Here is a 17374-nt window from a genome sequence, read left to right on the forward strand (position 1 = left end):
ACTTTCTGAAAAGCATTAGTTCATTTTTACAGGATATAAACTCTAGAAATCAGGAATTATTTCTTTCCTGTTTTTCTATCCCCAGGGCCTGGCACATAGAAAAGATTTAATCAAAATATTTCCTGTTTCACCTCCATAAAGCCTACGACTTCCTCATTCCAGCTCTCATTCATTGATCCATCAAGGCTCCCAGAAGGCTTGAACACGTCTTCTCCCATGACTTCTGCTCCAGTCTTCATGCTCATGTCTTCTCCCCAGTGTCAATCATGTTTATATTTAGACTCAACATTATGTCATCAATAACTTCTAGTGATTAGTGCCTGAGTACCAATGAGCCAATTACCATAAATTAGCTCTTACAAAAGGTTATTTACTTTGAAGATAAAGAAGAACAGAAGTTTCAAAGCATTTCTCCCAGAAGTCTGGGGTTGCACTGTCTCCTCCTTCACCTCACTTCCAGGAAGGAATAGGCTTGCTGCAGAGCATATCCCCCACCACGTTGACATCCAAATTCAGTCTAGTCCAAGGAGCAGGCCCAATGCCTGTGACAGCTCGCCTCAGTCAAGTAGGTCATTTTTCAAGCTGCTATTGCCACCTTCTCCTCATCACTTCCCATGGATTAGTTATTACCTCTTTACCGATGACTCCCATAGCTACTTACCCAACCTTAACTTCTTTCTGTCCACCAGGCGCCCATCTCCAACATGTCCTGAAGATCTCTTGTTTGTTCTTAGTCACAAGTTTTAGATTGTGAGCCCTTTGAGGGCAGGGATTAGCTTTCACCTTTCTTTGGATCCCCAATATTTACTATGTTTCCTGGCACATGAGAGGAGCATCACTGACATTTAATGACCTCATCTGAGTAGTCTTACCTGTGCTCTGCCTCCATGAAATCCTAGGATGACCTCCAGCTCTTGGGCTTCTGGCTCTTGCTGTTCCAACCTTTCAAATTTGCTTAGGCCATTGGCATCTGCAGCACTTTATCTAAAATCAAGAGAACAGTAAGTAAGATAGGAAAGCCAGGTCCTCACAGGACCCAGGACGACCCCCCAGGTGAAGGGGCTGCGGCAGCCTCTGGTTGACAATAATTGGACCAGGTGCTGTCTGAGTCATTCCAATTCAGGTGACAGGAGTTCAGAGGTCATTCAGGCCCAGCCAGAGGCTTACAGCACTGTTCCTTCCTCACTCAACACCAAAATCATGAAAGGTCGGTCAGTGTCTTTTGAAACACACCAGGCTGGGCTCTGTCTTGGCAGCCCCTCAAAAACAGCTTCGTAATCATCTGGTTAAAGAATCAGAAACAACAGAAACACATCTGATCATGCTCCAGTGTCCACAGGTGCTCCATTAGACTGATGTAGACAGGACCCCTCTCGATGGCCATTGCTTTGAATAAGATTTCTGTTCTGACTCCCTATTTAGCAGAGCAGTGCAGTGAGGGGAGGCAGAGATGTGCCTCACCTGAGCCCCACCTCTGCCTATGAAGGGTTAAACGCATACATCTGGCTCATGCTTAGGGTATCCTCCAAGCGTATGAGCCAGGTATATGCAGTCACCCTTTCACAATCAGAGGTGAGGCTCAGTTCGGCCCCTTCTGCCTCTTCTCATCAAACATCCCTGACATTTAGTGTGTTCTTTGGATGTCCTTTACATGTACAGTGCTAATGTTCATCTTTTACCCCTAGGTGATCAGATTTTGTCTGTTCCACTGCCTCTTTAGTGTCCTATGTTTTATTCCATTCAAATTGCAGCTGAAACCTCTCTATGTGGAATTCCCTTTTTAGGATGTCAGCTCCTGGAGAGCAGGAATGGTTTTGATTTTCCATGTATATTCCCACTGCTAAGCAGTGACTTGTATATATTGAGCATTTAATAACTGACTTTTCATCCTTTCATTCATTCATTCCCTCCTTGGTTCATTCATTCGTGAGGTGCTTTGAAAGAGTGGATTCGATTTTCATTTCAGTTCATCATACTTGCCTTTTCAGACGTTGTCAATTCTATGGTTTTGTATGTACCGAGTCATGGTTCTCCTGACAGTATGAAGTAATTAAACTAACCAGGTTATCAATAGAAACTTGGAATGGATCTTTTTGTTGCAAGTGGTTATTGCATCTTCAATAATAGCCAGAAATCGTAAAAAAAGTTATAGCTTCTTTGTGTGATTGGGAGAAAGATATATGAAAGAGAGAAATTATTCTTCTAGAATTCATGGGACTCTAAAGTCTACAAGAATTGAAATTGAGGGTCACCCTGAGAACAACAGGGGGGGGGGAATAAAGGATGGAAACGTACAAAACCAGAGGACAAACAAGAAAGAGGAACCATGGAAAGGATGGCATTGCCAAATAACCAATCAATCCCTCAGCAAGCTTTAAACTCCTAATGTTTAGCAGGCATTCAAAGAAAATTCTCTTCCCTTTAGCTTAGATTCGAGGTAGCAGAAGATACTAGAAAGATAACAATGTCTGAATCACTACCTCAGAACATCTGGATCCAAATTCCATTTTCATTTCCTCTTTCCTGTGTGACTTTGAATATGTAACAACCCTTTGTGACCCAAGTTTCCACATTTAATCCACATTTTCCTAAAGGACCGTTCAGATAAATGCCGCCTTTAAATATATCCTATTTTCTCTGACTCTATAAATGAAGAATTGAATAAGAAAAAAAAAGGTGCTCTGGACATATGGAAAGAGCAAGGCATAAGTAAAGTACAGTCCCTGAGTTCCATTGATATCTTCATATCTGGAGAAGGAAAAGGCAGTTTTCTGGACCCCTTGTGAGAATTCAAAGGGAAGAAAGACTGAATGATGGTCGTGGATAGGTCCCCATCTGCACCCCTAGAGAAAGTACTAACATTAAGGAAATCTATTAGGATATTTGAGGGATTGAAAGGGAAAGAAAACATGTGCACAGACTGCTCATAGGTCTTGTGTATATTTATTTAGCAACAGCAAAATTTTATCAGGATAATTGTTGGAGAAATTAATACATTAAACATAGGTAATTGGGGTTTTCTTTTAGTGAATTTTAGAAACCTAATGAAACATTTTAAATAGAAAATACAAAAGCAATTTCTAATTTGTTTTAATCCAACTTTTTTCACCCTCAACCCTTTTAGATCTGTAATTCTACATTATTTTGTTCTAAAGTGGCACTTAATTATCTACCTGCCCCCACCTCTGAGACCTTCCTCTCTGTCCTTGTCTCAGCAACAATTCACACCCCTACTGTGGAGAAAAGAAATATAAAATAAGCATGGAAGTGAAATAATTTGGGAGCAGAGTACCAACCTTCATAGAATCTGATGAACCACCAACAATCTGCTTCTCCATAAAGGCCACATCCTATTGGAAGAATGCTTCTGTGACTCCCATGTCTCTCTTCACATTTTCTCCATATAGAAATAGCATTATACCCCCATTGTGTTTGGGGCTTCCCAAACATCCTAAAGAGGCAGATCACTTGTCTATTTTTAGATACCTAAGACCTATAGCTAAGTCCTTTGCCCAAAGAGGATAATCCCCAAGAGTGTTAACCTCTGCCTTGGTTTATTAGTAAGGTTCCTGGTGTTCACACACTTTGAGAATAACATTTTTTTTCCTAAGAAGAAAGATGTATTATAAAGAATTTGTCTGATCCACTCCTCATACCCTCTCCTCCTGCCCTCACCTCACTTCTATTGGAAAGAGAAAGGAAAATGGATTACCTTTACCCTGTTCTCCCAGGAAGCATCTATTTGCTGTTCAACTTGAAAAATGCAGCTGAAAATGACTGGTTTTGTATTAGTAACATAAAACACAGAAAATGTGATGTATTAGCCCATCAGGGATAAGATTACTTTGAATATAGAAAGAATAAAAATATACATGTGCGGTATTTCTGCACTTGATTTTGTTGCTTACAGATACTTTTTCTTTCTTCCCCAGTTGCTCCCACAATCCAGGAAATTAAATCTGGCACAGTGGCCCCCGGACGCAGTGGACTGATAAGATGCGAAGGGGCCGGCGTGCCGCCTCCCGCCTTCGAGTGGTACAAAGGAGAAAAGAAGTAAGGACTTGGGGCTTTGGGGAGATCTGAGAACAGGGAGACATTGAGGGGATTTCTTAGATTGGGGGGCTGCCTCTTGAAGGCAATTGGTAGAACCCACCTAGGCCCTATACAGGAAGGCTAAGAAATGTCCACTTTAGGTTCTAGGATACTGGAAATGGTTGTCAAATTACTTCATATGTGTTATCTGTGCGCATATATGCATATATCTGGCACATATGAAATGTCATATACATGTATATATATATATAATTAACCTTATTTCTGAACTTACACTCTTATGCACCTCACAAATACTCAGATATGCATGAGACGTAACTAGTAAGTAAGTCATTTGGCAGATCTGACATAAAATCCCTTCTAAAATTTACCTCTCTCCCAGTCTCTCTATGTTTTCTGTATTTGTCTCTCTTTATCTCTGTCTCTCAATGGCATAATTACCTTCTACTTAATAAACTCTTTCTCCCTATGCAGATCAGCAGCTATTCTCTAGTTTACCAAATAATTGACATGAGTGGAGGGCTCAGATGAAATGATTTGGGGAGGGTTATAAAAGAGTGGTATATTTCAAAGGGAGGATTTGAACTCAAATCTTTCTTACTCCAAATGAATCTATCTACCATAGCATACTGCAATATAAATGAATGGATTGTTCAATCACTTAACAATCATTTCTAAAGCACCTAATATGTTGATATAAATAATGCTACTATTAGGACTCTTCCTCCTTTTCTTTCTGTTTCTCCTCCTCCTAAGCATTTATTAAGCCCCCAATCTTTGCTCATACAGTTTTAATTTTGATATGGGAAATGAATAAATTATATGTATGAAGAATAAACATAAAGAAAATAAATATAAACAAATACAAAGTAGTTCCGTGTAGTTAAATTAGGATGAAGCACTAAATTGAGAGGATCAGGAAAGGCATAGACAGGACTTCAAATAAAACAATACAAAGTACCCTAGATTTTTAAAATTATTTTTATTCATGTCGTTTGTACATTGCAAAAATTCCTCCAAATGTCCTTGGACCATCCCCCTCCTAGAAAACTCTATCATATTACAAAGTAAAATTTTTAAAGGAAAAGAAGAGAAAAAAATAAATAAATAAATTTTATAAAGAAAAAAAGAAGAGAAGGGGGAAATCAGCAAAACAAATCAATACTGAAACTATCTGAAAATAGATGTAATTTTCTACCTAGGGGAAATAGCTTGCAAACAAGATATATGTAGGATAAAATGTAATTGAGAATGTATAATTTTGTGATTATTCTTTGCATTCATATTTTTGTTATTGCTTTCTATGTTGTTCTCTTGATTTTTCCTACTTGACTTTGAATCAGTTAATGTAGGTCTATTCAGACTTCTCTGTATTCATCTTATCCACCATTTCTTAAAATACTTAAATATTCAATTACATTTATGTTCTGCACTATATTTGTTACCATTCCCCAGTGCATGGACCTCTATTTGGACTGGGGTCTTTGCTGCCACAAAAGGTCTTTCAAGAAATAATTGCTAGCATTTCTTCTAATCAATTCTCATCAATGACCTCCTTTGAGTATATATTTCATTTTGGAATCTGTGATCTGTGATCTGCACATGAGAGGTATTTGAATAATACCAACCACAAATAAGTCCATCTTCTTCTAATCCCTCTAACAGTGACTCTTCCCATTTTTGTCATCTTTGCCAATCTCTAGGTGTGAGTGGAAACCTTAGAATTGTTTTAATTTGCTTTTCTCTTATGATTATTATTTTCTTATTATTAATTTGCTTTCCTTTTATTATCATTATCATTCACATGGTTGCCAATAGAATTGCCATATCATCACTATCACAGACAACTGGAGTATTTAAAGAATTCCCTTTGCAGTAATCATTTTGTGTGACGGCTGGGAGAGTAGTGTACAGACAGGAAGGATTAGAGTCCGGGAGACTTGATTCGACTTGCCCTCTTTAAATATATAGATCTGTGAAATTGAGATTATAGTAATACGTACCTCAGAGGGTAGATAAGAGGATAAAAGGAGATCATATATGCAAAGTGCTCTTGAAATGTTAGTCATTATTGTTAATCAACAGCATACCTAAAGAGGGTACTGCAAGGATAAAACATCTTCATCATCTTATGATGGAATATGGTCATCACAAGCTGATGATGATGGTTAGTAAAGGACCCACTCAAGCTTACTCAGAGTTGCCATGGCTTTTACGAAAGCCAGATGGGATATTGGAATAAGATTGTGGTGAAAGATTAAAAGGGGAAATTCTGATTTATTTCCTACTTTAAAATTGAACTAGAATTTTTATTGAGAAAAATCAAGGGAGTTTCTGATAGTTTAATGAGGAAACTTATGAGCAAATAACAATTTTCTTAATTTAAAATTTTATTTTTCAAATACATATGATAGTTTTCAACATTTTTCTTTTTTTTAATACATTTATTTATTTATTTTCCAATTACATACATAGATAGTTTTCAACATTCATCTAAGCTTTTAAGCGCCACATTTTTCTACCAGTCACTCCTACTTTCCCCCTCCCCATGGCAGCAAATAATCTGTTATAGGACATACGTGTATAATCACGTTTAGCATATCTCCATATTAGTCATATTGTGAAAGAAGAATTAGAACTAAAGGGGGTGAGAAGAAAAACAGGAAAAAAAACAATTTTTTGAAGTGAAAATAATGGCATTGGTCTGCATTCAGACTCCATAGTTCTTTCTCTCGATGTGGATGGCATTTTCCATCACTAGTCTTTTAGAATTGTCTTTGATCACTGTACTGCTGAGAGGAACTAAGTTTATCATAGTTGATCATCATATAATGTTGCTGTTAATATGGACAGTGTTTTTCAGTATTAATTTATTCAAGTCTTTCCAGGCTTTTCTGAAATCCACCTGCTTATGATTTTTACAGAACAATAATATCCTTTCACAGCAAATAATTCTTAAAAGTAAAATTATGGATTGTTGATGACTATGTGAAAGAATGGTCCAAATCATTATCATGACCATCATCATCATTATTAATTTATAGCTCTAACTCATAATCTATAATAGTATAATAGTATAATCTATAATAATATAATAGCACCCACATAGGCAAAGACATTTCAAGAGAGGCAGACATGAACCATGGGATGCAGGGGGCCAGGGAAGTGACCAGGAAGGCAGAGCTTCAGTTGGACCAACTCAACTCTTGTCACTGGTTTTCTTGACCATACTTCTTCTGGTACATCCTCCAATCTCCAGCCGTCCAAGGTTCAGTTAGTTGTTCGTATTCTATCGTTCCTTTCTGGAAGCAGAACTTATCTCCTTTGGCATCCCTAGCACCAAGCACAAACTGCTTGTGGTGGGGATCGATTGATCATTTGTCCCTTGAAGAAAGGCAGGGATCCCAAAAGGCAGGAGTGGGCTGTGAGTGTCCCCCCTTTAAGGGAGAGTTTCTTATTCAAAGGCTGAGCATAGAACAGCAAGAAATAGTAAACAGACCCATTGAAGTGGAGCCACATACATGAATAAGTGAATTAAATATGAAATAATGGGGGGGGCGGCTAGGTGGCACAGTAGATAGAGCACAAGCCCTGGAGTCAGGAGTACTTGAGTTCAAATTTGGCCTCACTTAATAATTACCTAGCTGTATGGCCTTGGGCAAGCCACTTAACCACATTGCCTTGCCAAAAAAGAAAACCTAAAAAAAAATTAAAAAGATAAATAATGGGACAGGATTTTCCACCCTATTATCAATTTCAAGAACTCGCCCTTCCCCAGCACGAACCAACATATTCCTAAAGATAGAGATATCCCATTGCTTTTCTGGCTCCCCAAGTCACCCCATCCTCTCACTGGTTGCTAGGGAATTATGGCAAACTGAGAGCAAAGGGAAAGATCTTGATTTGCAGCAACAAGTCTTTTGGCAGCTTGGGTGTGTTTGCTACCAGAACCTCTTTTATCCTACTGAGCTTCCTTCGACCTTTTTCAATAATCATGAATATTTTCTCTTCCCCTTCCCTACTTCTTGTCTCTATTCTTATGTTTTGACCCCAGTGGAGGCAGGTCTCACTCTAGAGGGGGCAGGTGACAGGAGACAGCTGACACCTTCCTTTGTTCCCTCCCTTTCTCCTGCTACAAGAAAAGCTCTCTTGAAGCCTAGGTACAATACAATAGCCTCTCAGGTTCAGTAAAACCAGGCTACTACTCCTTTGGGAATTTTATAATAAAGGAAAATTTAAGATAGAATCACAGTTTCTCAGTCCTCAGTTAGAAAAATATGGTTTGGCTCTCTGCCTTCATTTAAATTTGCATTGATTTCTATGTGACCCTGGCCTTTAGGGAGACAGAGACAATATCCAGGTTACCAGAACTATTTGATTCAAGAACCAAGCTGAATTTGCTTTTAGGATGGCCACGTGGGGAAGTGCCCACCTAGGAAGATGGGGCAAAGGTAGACCTTTGCTTGGTACTCCCTTCTGGTCCTTCAGGTTAGAACAACTGGTGATTTTAGCCCAAAACTTCTTCTCTCAAATGCCTATGAGTTCAATGGCCTTTCTCAGTCTCATGTTCCTTGGACAAACTCCCTCCCCCATTTTGTTGAGGCCTCTGTCTGTGGCCTCTTTCCCAGCCATCCTTCCTAGCTCAGCTCTGCCCTTTCTTCTCTGCTGGTTCACCCTAAATCCCAAAACTCCAAATCAATCTTCTTTTTCATATCAAAATTATAGGACGTGACTGAATGTTCACAGTCAATAACAACCAATTTCCTTTTTGTTTTCATTTTACTTCATTCAATGGATTTTAGGATTTCTAAATTAATCAGGATTTTTTGCACCTTCTCTAAAGTCTTTGATTGACACATTGACTCAATGAAGGTATTCACAGTAGTTCATACATCTAATTGACTGATTCAGTCTCAAAGCCTAAAGTTCTGTAATAATGAGGCATGCGTACAGTATACTTTTCTTACACTTACCTGGCAAATGAAGACAAGTTCACATTATTTTTAGAATGTCAGAATTGGAGAGTCTTTAGATGATCCTCTCAACCCCTCCATGAAAAATCATCCCCTCTGAAAGATGCCAAATCCTGGACAATTGGACTTTTTTTTTAACCAATGTCTTTAATAAAAGTATGGATGGCCTCAAATTTGGGGGGAGCATCAAGTTGGAAGGGAATGTTAACTCAGTGTTAAATTGATTGAGGAACAAAAAATCCTGACAACTTTCCTGGACACCTTCACTGGAGTCATGATTTCAAATTTGACATCTAAACATTAATGACTACTCTGATTTTGGCCACACAACCAAGTCCAAATCCATCCCATTTCCATATTTTCCACAAGAATAACAAAGAATACTCTCTCACTTTACTAAAATCTGGTAAAATATAGCCATAATATTGTTAAAGTAGTTAGATGGTGCAGTGGAAAGTGTCAGGAAGACTCATTTTTATGAGTTCAAAGCTTGTCCAAGACTCTTATTAGCTGGGTGACCTTGAGCAAGTCACTTAACATGTTTACCTAAGTTTCCTCATCTGTAAAAAGAACCAGAAAAGGAAATGGCAACTACTCCAGGGTCTCTGCCAAGAAAACCCCAAAATGGGATTAGGAAGAATCAGACAGGAATAAAAATGCCAGAAAAACAAGAGCATTCTAACTATAAATCTAGAAACTATTTAAAAAAGAATAACTTTGTATGACATGACCTGTTCCCAATGAAGTAATCCATCAGCATTTATTGGAACAATTATAGTTCTGTCACTTCTTTATCTAAAAGTTTACTAATCATGTACTTATTAATACACTCTGGAAAATACCAGGAATTGTAATAATGTTTACAGGGTTATAGTTTGCAGATTCACTCTCTTTGGTTCTTTGAAACTCAAGACTTTTCCCCTTCTCCAGTCCTGCTGACCTCTCCTGATCACCAGCCTCCCCAATGGTGTCTCCACTGTCCATTCTTTTCAGGAGCCAAGGATATATTTCGTCTTGAATTCATCTTCCTCTTGTTCCCCCAAAAATATCAAATATGATAATATTTGTAAAGTGCTTAGCACAGTGACCCCAGGCACTTTGTAGACTCGTTCCTGTGGGATGATCTTCCTTTGGATCTGTCTGACCAGCCACTGCCAATAAAGGCAGCTCAAGCCAGAGACAAAAATCACTGTGGCTTATTTTCTCAGAGCGAGCCGCACCCCACCAGCCGTTGGTGGTAAACACGTGTGACTCTGACAATTAGGTCAATATTTATATATTACACGAGACAAAGAAAGAAAGAAATTGGCCACTCATTATAGTGGAGCTGGTTATACAAAGAAAAAAGGGGATGCTTGTTAAGAAGAATGTAAAGCATTAGTTACAGGAGAGAGAAAGACCGTGCCGTTGTTAGGACAGCTAGTTGTACTAAATCAAAAGGGCCATATATCACTTGTGAAACCAGATAAAGAAGTAGTCTCCATGTCCTTGGGCTCACGAAATCCTTCTTCTCTAGCAATTAAATTTGAGTTGCAATTAGAGGAGGAAGGAGGACACAGAAGGAAGCCAGTTGTTCCTTGTAAACTGGTCCCACAGTGCATGTAGGGGCCATACCTAGCAAAAAGAGAAAATACAAAATTAAATGGTCTTTGTTATATCAATTCTTAACACATTACACTTAGCTTTAAAAATACACTTTGAACTCTTTTTTACCCCAAAATCTGTCTCCTTATCCTAGGGATCAACTAAATCCCTATTAATCACTTGTTCAATCCTTTTCTAGTTCAAAGGGATTTCTTTTTGGCAAAGATGCCCAGACATTTTTTGGTTGTTTTTGTTTTTGTTTGTTTGGGGTTTTTTTTTTGAGGGGGGGTTGGCTTGGTTTGGTTTTCATGTGAATCATCTTCTACACCAAAAGGCCTCTTTTCTGCTTAGTAACTGGCAGCTTGTTGATAATCATCCTAAAATCACAACTTGATTTATTTTTCCGCCAAATGTATTTCTTTATACATCTCTCCCTTGAAGCTCATCGACAGTATTTTCCCTCCCCATCCAGCCTCCTAATAATCCAGCCTCTGCAATAATCTGTCAGCTCAGTATCTTAACACCCAGAAGAATTTCAAGAATTGTGGTTAAATTTGCTCTTCTCTTTCCAAAAGTAATTGGTGTTTATTTAGGAATATCATTTTTGTGTAATTATAATTCTAAGGGAAAAATGTTGATTGAGCCTTCTTTCTTAGGTCTGAAATGCAAACATCCTTGTGAAATACAAGTTGTCTTTAAAGCAATTATCATTGCAAAGAGAAGTGAGAATTTATGAACAATTCAGGAATTCTCTTTTCTTTGTTTTTTCCTTTCTCTCTTAATATTGGTGGCTTCACCTTTTTGCTTTGGTTATGAAGTAGATGAGCTGGGTCAACTTGGGGCATAGGAAAGGTGAGGAAAGTATACCTGAGAGAGTCTGGAATATGATAATAAAAGGTATCTGGGTAGATGAGGATTTTTTTTAATTTTTTAAATAAACAAATATTTATTTTCTTTCTATTAAAGAAAAATAGGAAAAACCAAACCCTTACAAAACCCATGCTCTTTAGTTATAATTTAAGAAGATTAGGTGTTAAAAGGGAAATTCTTTGTTCAGACTTCTGCCCTGATTAATGAGACTCCTCCAACAGACTAATTAGCACTACCCAGAAAACAAGTCAGACCTGAAAGAGTTGGGGTGACTACAATAATTTCAGTGATTCCTCATTTGGGTCTAACCATGTAGCTATGGTGCAGCAGCACATTTGGTCTCTACCACCTCTGTCTTCAGCAGCAGCATCCTCCTCTCTGTTACTTGTACTGAATCATTTGAGCAAGGCTTAATGGCTATAAGCTAGAGGATTTAAATTCACAGTAGGAAATGGATGTATTGTGACCATAAGGATCACAATTTGTGTCCAATTCAGCAAGAGTCTTCCTGACTCCAAGCCCAGCACTCTATCCACTGGGTCAGCTAGCGGCCCCAATGTTATCTAACCTTGCTCAATATATTTAAGAAAGTGGAGAAAGGACAAGCCCCACTTTTCCTGAGGATTTTTTTAGTGTAAAGGGAAAGTCAATGAGGACAGCACCCACATGCAGGGAAAAACTGCTTATTAAAAGAATCAAAAGGATGTGTCTTCATCCTATCAAATAAGACAAGTTTTCATCTTCCCATAATTTAGAATTTTTTTTCTACCAGGAGTCACCAGGAGGCTCACCCTCCTATTTTTGGCTTGGAATGCCATTATTTTCCTTGCAATGAGGGAAACTTCTATGCCTGCAAACCCATTTCTTACCTGGCCCTGGTATGTGCACCTTTCCTTTATCTTTGTGCATAAATAAGAGAGAGAAAAAAAAGTTGGAGTTTGGGGACCTACTTCTCCAACATGAAAAGCATCTTGGTCGTCTGGTCACACATGGGAACCAGCCCAGAATTCATAATATAGACACTTTTATTGATGCGTTTAATGATAAAAGCAAACAAACCTGAGAGGCAGATAATCACCAAAAAGGAGATTGGCTATGTATCTTAGCTTTTCTCCCATTGCAGCATCCTAGGGAAATGAAATTAAAAATTCAAAGGAGGTAAGATGAGAGGGGCATGATGTGACTGGGGCTCGGGGCTAACAGGTAGGAGCACTAACAGGGAGGGGATGGGATCAAAAGTACAGCAGTAGACTGTGGACTCTCTGCAACAGACTAATCACACTGCCCCAAAACAAGTCAGAATGGAAATACAAGCACATGGAGGAGAGAGAGCAAGAATGGCAACTTATTTTGACATATCATCTTGAGATAACCAATAACCAAGTGCCCAATGAAGAGGTAGCTTGACTAGAAGCCTCCTACCAGGTGCTTTGAGAGAACGTAGTTGCTGTCACACAGTAGGTGCTTAATACACATTGATGGATGGATGGATTGCTTGAGGCATCCACCCACTGGAGATAGAAAATGCAAAATGGAGCATCTCTGTCTTCAAGACCTTGTATGCCCCACACCTTGCAAAAATTCCAAAGTAAATACTTAGAGAAAGGGAGGAGCCCTGACTCCAGGGAAATCCAGGTTAGGAGATGTGACACCTGAGTTTCTTCCATGAAGGAGATAAGGAAGTCAAGAGGTTAAAGGCATTCAAGCAGTAGGAAGGGGAGGAGATAATTAGCTAAAAAGGAGAATGGGAATCAGGACTGCTTTGTATCCCTTGTTGTCTTGGCTTAAGGACTGAAAGACTCAAATGTGATTAGAATCATACTAAAGAAGCCACTTGTTTGGAAAGAAAAGAGGGGAAGGAGAGGTTAGGGGAAGGACTGGGAGAGAGAAAGGAGAGGGAGTATGGGAAGAGAGAGAGAAGAGGGAGAAAGAAAGGAGAAAAGGGGATAAAAAGAGAAGCAAAAACTAAGGACCAACAAGAAGGCAGTCTCTCTCTATCTGAAGGAGTTGACATTAAATGAGTTAAGGCAATATATGAAGGGGAGATGGAATAGTAGAGGCTATGATTCCCAGGCATGAGGTAAATAAGTCCAAGGTTTCAAGAGCAGCACCAGGAGAGGATGCACAGCATGGACTTCTTCATGAACTAGAGTTCCAAACAGAAATTTACTCATCAGAGAATGATTTTCTTCTAGAATGAAGGATGGACAACAGCTGAGCAGAGGAAGGACTGTAGGGGTAGAAGAATCTTCAGGGTGAGAAAAAAGAGAAGACAGAAAAGGAGAAAGAGAATGATCTCAGTACAAATAGGAAATGGGAATATTTCTTCTCCAAAAGAAAAAGGAAATGAGAATAAGGATGCATATAGTAAAAGAGTAGAGTTGAAAAGAAGTCAATTGTTAAATATTTAGTTGTTAGCTTTGTTGTTTCCGTTTAATCATTTCAATTATGTCCAATTCTTTGTGACCCCATTTGGGATTCCTTTACTTTTAAAAAATTAATCATTAATTTTCCACCTGCTAATATAATTTTCAATAATCATTTTTATAAGGTTTGGAGCTTCACATTTTTCTCCTACCCTCTCTTCCCTCCTCCTTCCCCTTGCCTTTTCCAATCCCCCTAACAGAGGGCAGTCTAATATAGATCATACATGCAAAATTATGTCAAACATTTTTCCATATTGATCATGTTGTAAAAATAGAATCAGAACCAAAAGGAGATAAAACATAAAACAATTTTTTTAATTGAACATAGTAAGCTTTGGTCATTTGGGCTTTTCTTGACAAAGATACTGGTGACATTTACCATTTCCTTCTCATTTTACAATAGAAGAAACTGAGACAAGCAGGGTGGAGTGACTTGACCAGGGTCACACAGCCAGTTAGTGTCTAAGGTCAGATTTGAACTCAGGGAGTTGAGTCTCAACTCTGGAGCCAGAGCTCTGAGCAATATGGCACTTCACAGTTTAAGCACTGCAGAAATTAGAAAAAGCTACAGATGGAGACTTGAGTTTTGTTTTTTTTATTGTCTAGACCAGTAAGTAATGGAGAAGATACTAGTAATATACATGAAACCTAAAAGTGCATCATGCATTAAAATTTTCCTCCAAAAGTCACTTGTTAGACTTTTCACAGCACAGCCTTGGAGAAGGGCCACCTCTTCCTCAATCACTCTAAAGTCATCAAATGACGGATTCCAGAGAGATGCCCTTGTCTCCCTTTGTTAAGTAGTAAGAGTCCATTTACTAAAGATTGGGGCAGGATAAGAGGCTTGAGAAGAAGGAATGGACCAAGCCACTGAGCTGGATGTTAATCCACAAAGAATGAAAGGATGACTGTGGAGCTTAGACGATCAGGGTGAGAGCAGGAGAGATAGATTTCTACAGAGGATGGAGACAGAGGACCTTCTCTAATGCAGAACAAGTCCTGGCAGCCAGTGCCTGATCTCTCAGAGGACCTTGGGTGCCCTGAGGGGTAGAATCTCTGCCAGCTGCCAGCTCTTTGGCAGGATCTAGTCAAAGTGTTGGTCATTTATAATTTATTTGGATGAAGAAATACATGAAATGTTTATCAAATTTGCAATCAAAATGGAGCAGGGAGGTTAGCAAATAGAATGGAGGAGTTTTAACAAATAATTCTTGTCAAACTGGAGCAATGAAACCCAAACAAATTAGATTAAACAAAATGTGGAGATTCATAAAATCCACCAGTTTACTTTTAAAAGACAAGAACATTAATCTAAGATGATAGAGACTTAAGGACTAGAGATTTGGGGGGGGGGGGTGAAGAGAAGGGAAAGGGGCTCAGACAATGAATGTTTAGTTTCCAGGACCTTCCAGGAAGTTGCCATTAATGTGGTATAATTCCCAAAGAGGTTGTCATGAATTTGGACTGGATTAGTGACTGTATCAAGTTCAGATCATATTTAGAGGATGGTCTTTAGTTCTAGGGTTCTGACAAAATGAACCCTATCTGCCTCAAAGAAGGAGGGTAGAGCTCCTGAAGTCAGGAGGACCTGAGTCCAGATCTGGCCTCAGATACTTCATAGTTGTGTGAAAAAAAATAGTTGTGTGACCCTGCACAAGTTACTTAACCCTGATCACCTCACGTCCAGGGACATCTCCAGTCATCCTGTTCCATTTCTGGTCCTTGGACCAGAATACCTCTAAAGGAGAAAGTGAGACTGGGGATTTAGCACAGTCATGTGCTTGTCATGGCATCACCTCCCTCTTGGCATGGTCTTCTTCAAAAACGTACAGACATCAGGTCATCAACCCTAAACCTGAGATTATTGTTGACTCTTCTTTCTTGCCCCCTCCTCCCATTGGTAGTTACTAACTCCTCTCAATGCTATCTTCATTAAAATGCTTCTCCTTATCTCCTCTTCCAGAGTAAACCTCCTGGTTTAGGCTCTGGTATTTGAACACTCAGAAGAGGACATCAGTCTCCTAACTGGTCTGACTCCAGTCCATCCTTCATGCTGCTTCCCAAGTCATCTTCCTAATTTACTACTCGTAGCAGATGCTGCCATACCCCACTGTACCAGGGTAGATGCAATTCTGGATATATATTCATATATAAATACGGCCATATATGCCTATATACATAAAAGGTATCTATATCTATAGACTATATATCAGAGATGGCGCTGTAAAGTTGACAATGTAGCTTAATATCTGCATATCTGTACCTAGCTCTGCCTATTGTTCTTGCAGTCCAGCCTATCCATTCTGGCATCCTAGCTTTTCTGTGCACCATTTTGAGGTGGACTCCACCATCACCTCCACCTGTTTTAATGTCTCCTGCACTTCTAGGCCTCATTCAGGGGTTCTCTTGAGCCTCAAGTTGGAAGTGGTCCCTCTGCCCCTTTGTCATTTTCCTTTGCTCCTATTTCATCTCCTTTGCATTTTTATTCATAGATGTGTTTTTCCTCCCTTTACACTCCTAAGACATCTGAAATCGGGGCCTGTTCCAGGTCTGACCTTAGACTTCAGGTCTCATTTAGGAGCATGTTTCCTAGCACAGGCCCTTTGATGCATGTTAAATCAACGATAGCTTGTTGGCCCAGATTTCTTCTTAACTCGATTGCAGCACCTAAAGGTCCGACGCTTCCCAATGGCATTGGTGCCTTGCTAGATTCCTCATCGCCAGACCTTTTCAGAGCATGGATATTATAATGGAAATCCCTGACTCGAGGAGGACATTGGACTAGATTCAGTGATGGCTTCCTTCTAAAGTGGCAAAAATAATTCTCTTAGGGAAAATAGCAATGCTCACTATATAATATACCAGGATACCTTTCAGCAACTCCAATCTTTTAAGATACAAAATGGCAACCTGCTGTGAGAGAACCCACACTTTCCTTAGAGAACTGGACTTTCAGATATAAACTAACTTGGACTCTGCTCTGCTGATGTCTGAATAACAACCACAAAAATGGAGAGTTTCTGTTGCTATGTAAAAATGCAGTTTCCAACCTGGTTTTCCATCAGAGCTAGCTCCTGTGTGCCTGCACTTAGATCCCAGTGTCTTGGTGGACATCCAAGCCTGGAGACTGGGGAAGATCAAGTTCTGATTACTGTCATGAAGAGAACTGCTCCAGCTTTGAAAACAATGGTTTACTAGCTTGGCCTGGTTTTGGAAAGGAGACAATTATCCCAATGCTTTGTGCTCTGTTTTAATGAAGAATTGTTCTCCCTGAGTCTATCTCCCTCTCACTTCTCCACATTCCTCCTTTACTCTCTCCATCCTCCCTCCTCCCAAGGAGCCTATCCTCTCCCTTTCCCATACCTCAGTTTCCCCTTCCTCTTGCTCTTTCCTCATCCTATTTCTCATCCTGCGTCTTCTCTCCTCTCCGTCTCCCTTACTGTCCCCCAGACTGAGCTTACCCCTCTA

General features: G+C 39.3%; 1 long non-coding RNA gene across 1 annotated transcript in view; it reads left to right on the plus strand.

Annotated features, from left to right (window-relative positions):
* Positions 1–3938: 3938 nt before the first annotated feature.
* Positions 3939–17374, plus strand: part of LOC141512334 (uncharacterized) — a 249086-nt gene continuing 235650 nt past the window's right edge. Inside the window, exon 1 of the long non-coding RNA XR_012475459.1 lies at positions 3939–4053. This is a non-coding gene — a long non-coding RNA (uncharacterized LOC141512334). The remainder of the gene's footprint in view (positions 4054–17374) is intronic.

Source organism: Macrotis lagotis, chromosome 2 (genome assembly GCF_037893015.1).
Source record: "Macrotis lagotis isolate mMagLag1 chromosome 2, bilby.v1.9.chrom.fasta, whole genome shotgun sequence".
NCBI classification, from domain to species: domain Eukaryota; kingdom Metazoa; phylum Chordata; class Mammalia; order Peramelemorphia; family Peramelidae; genus Macrotis; species Macrotis lagotis.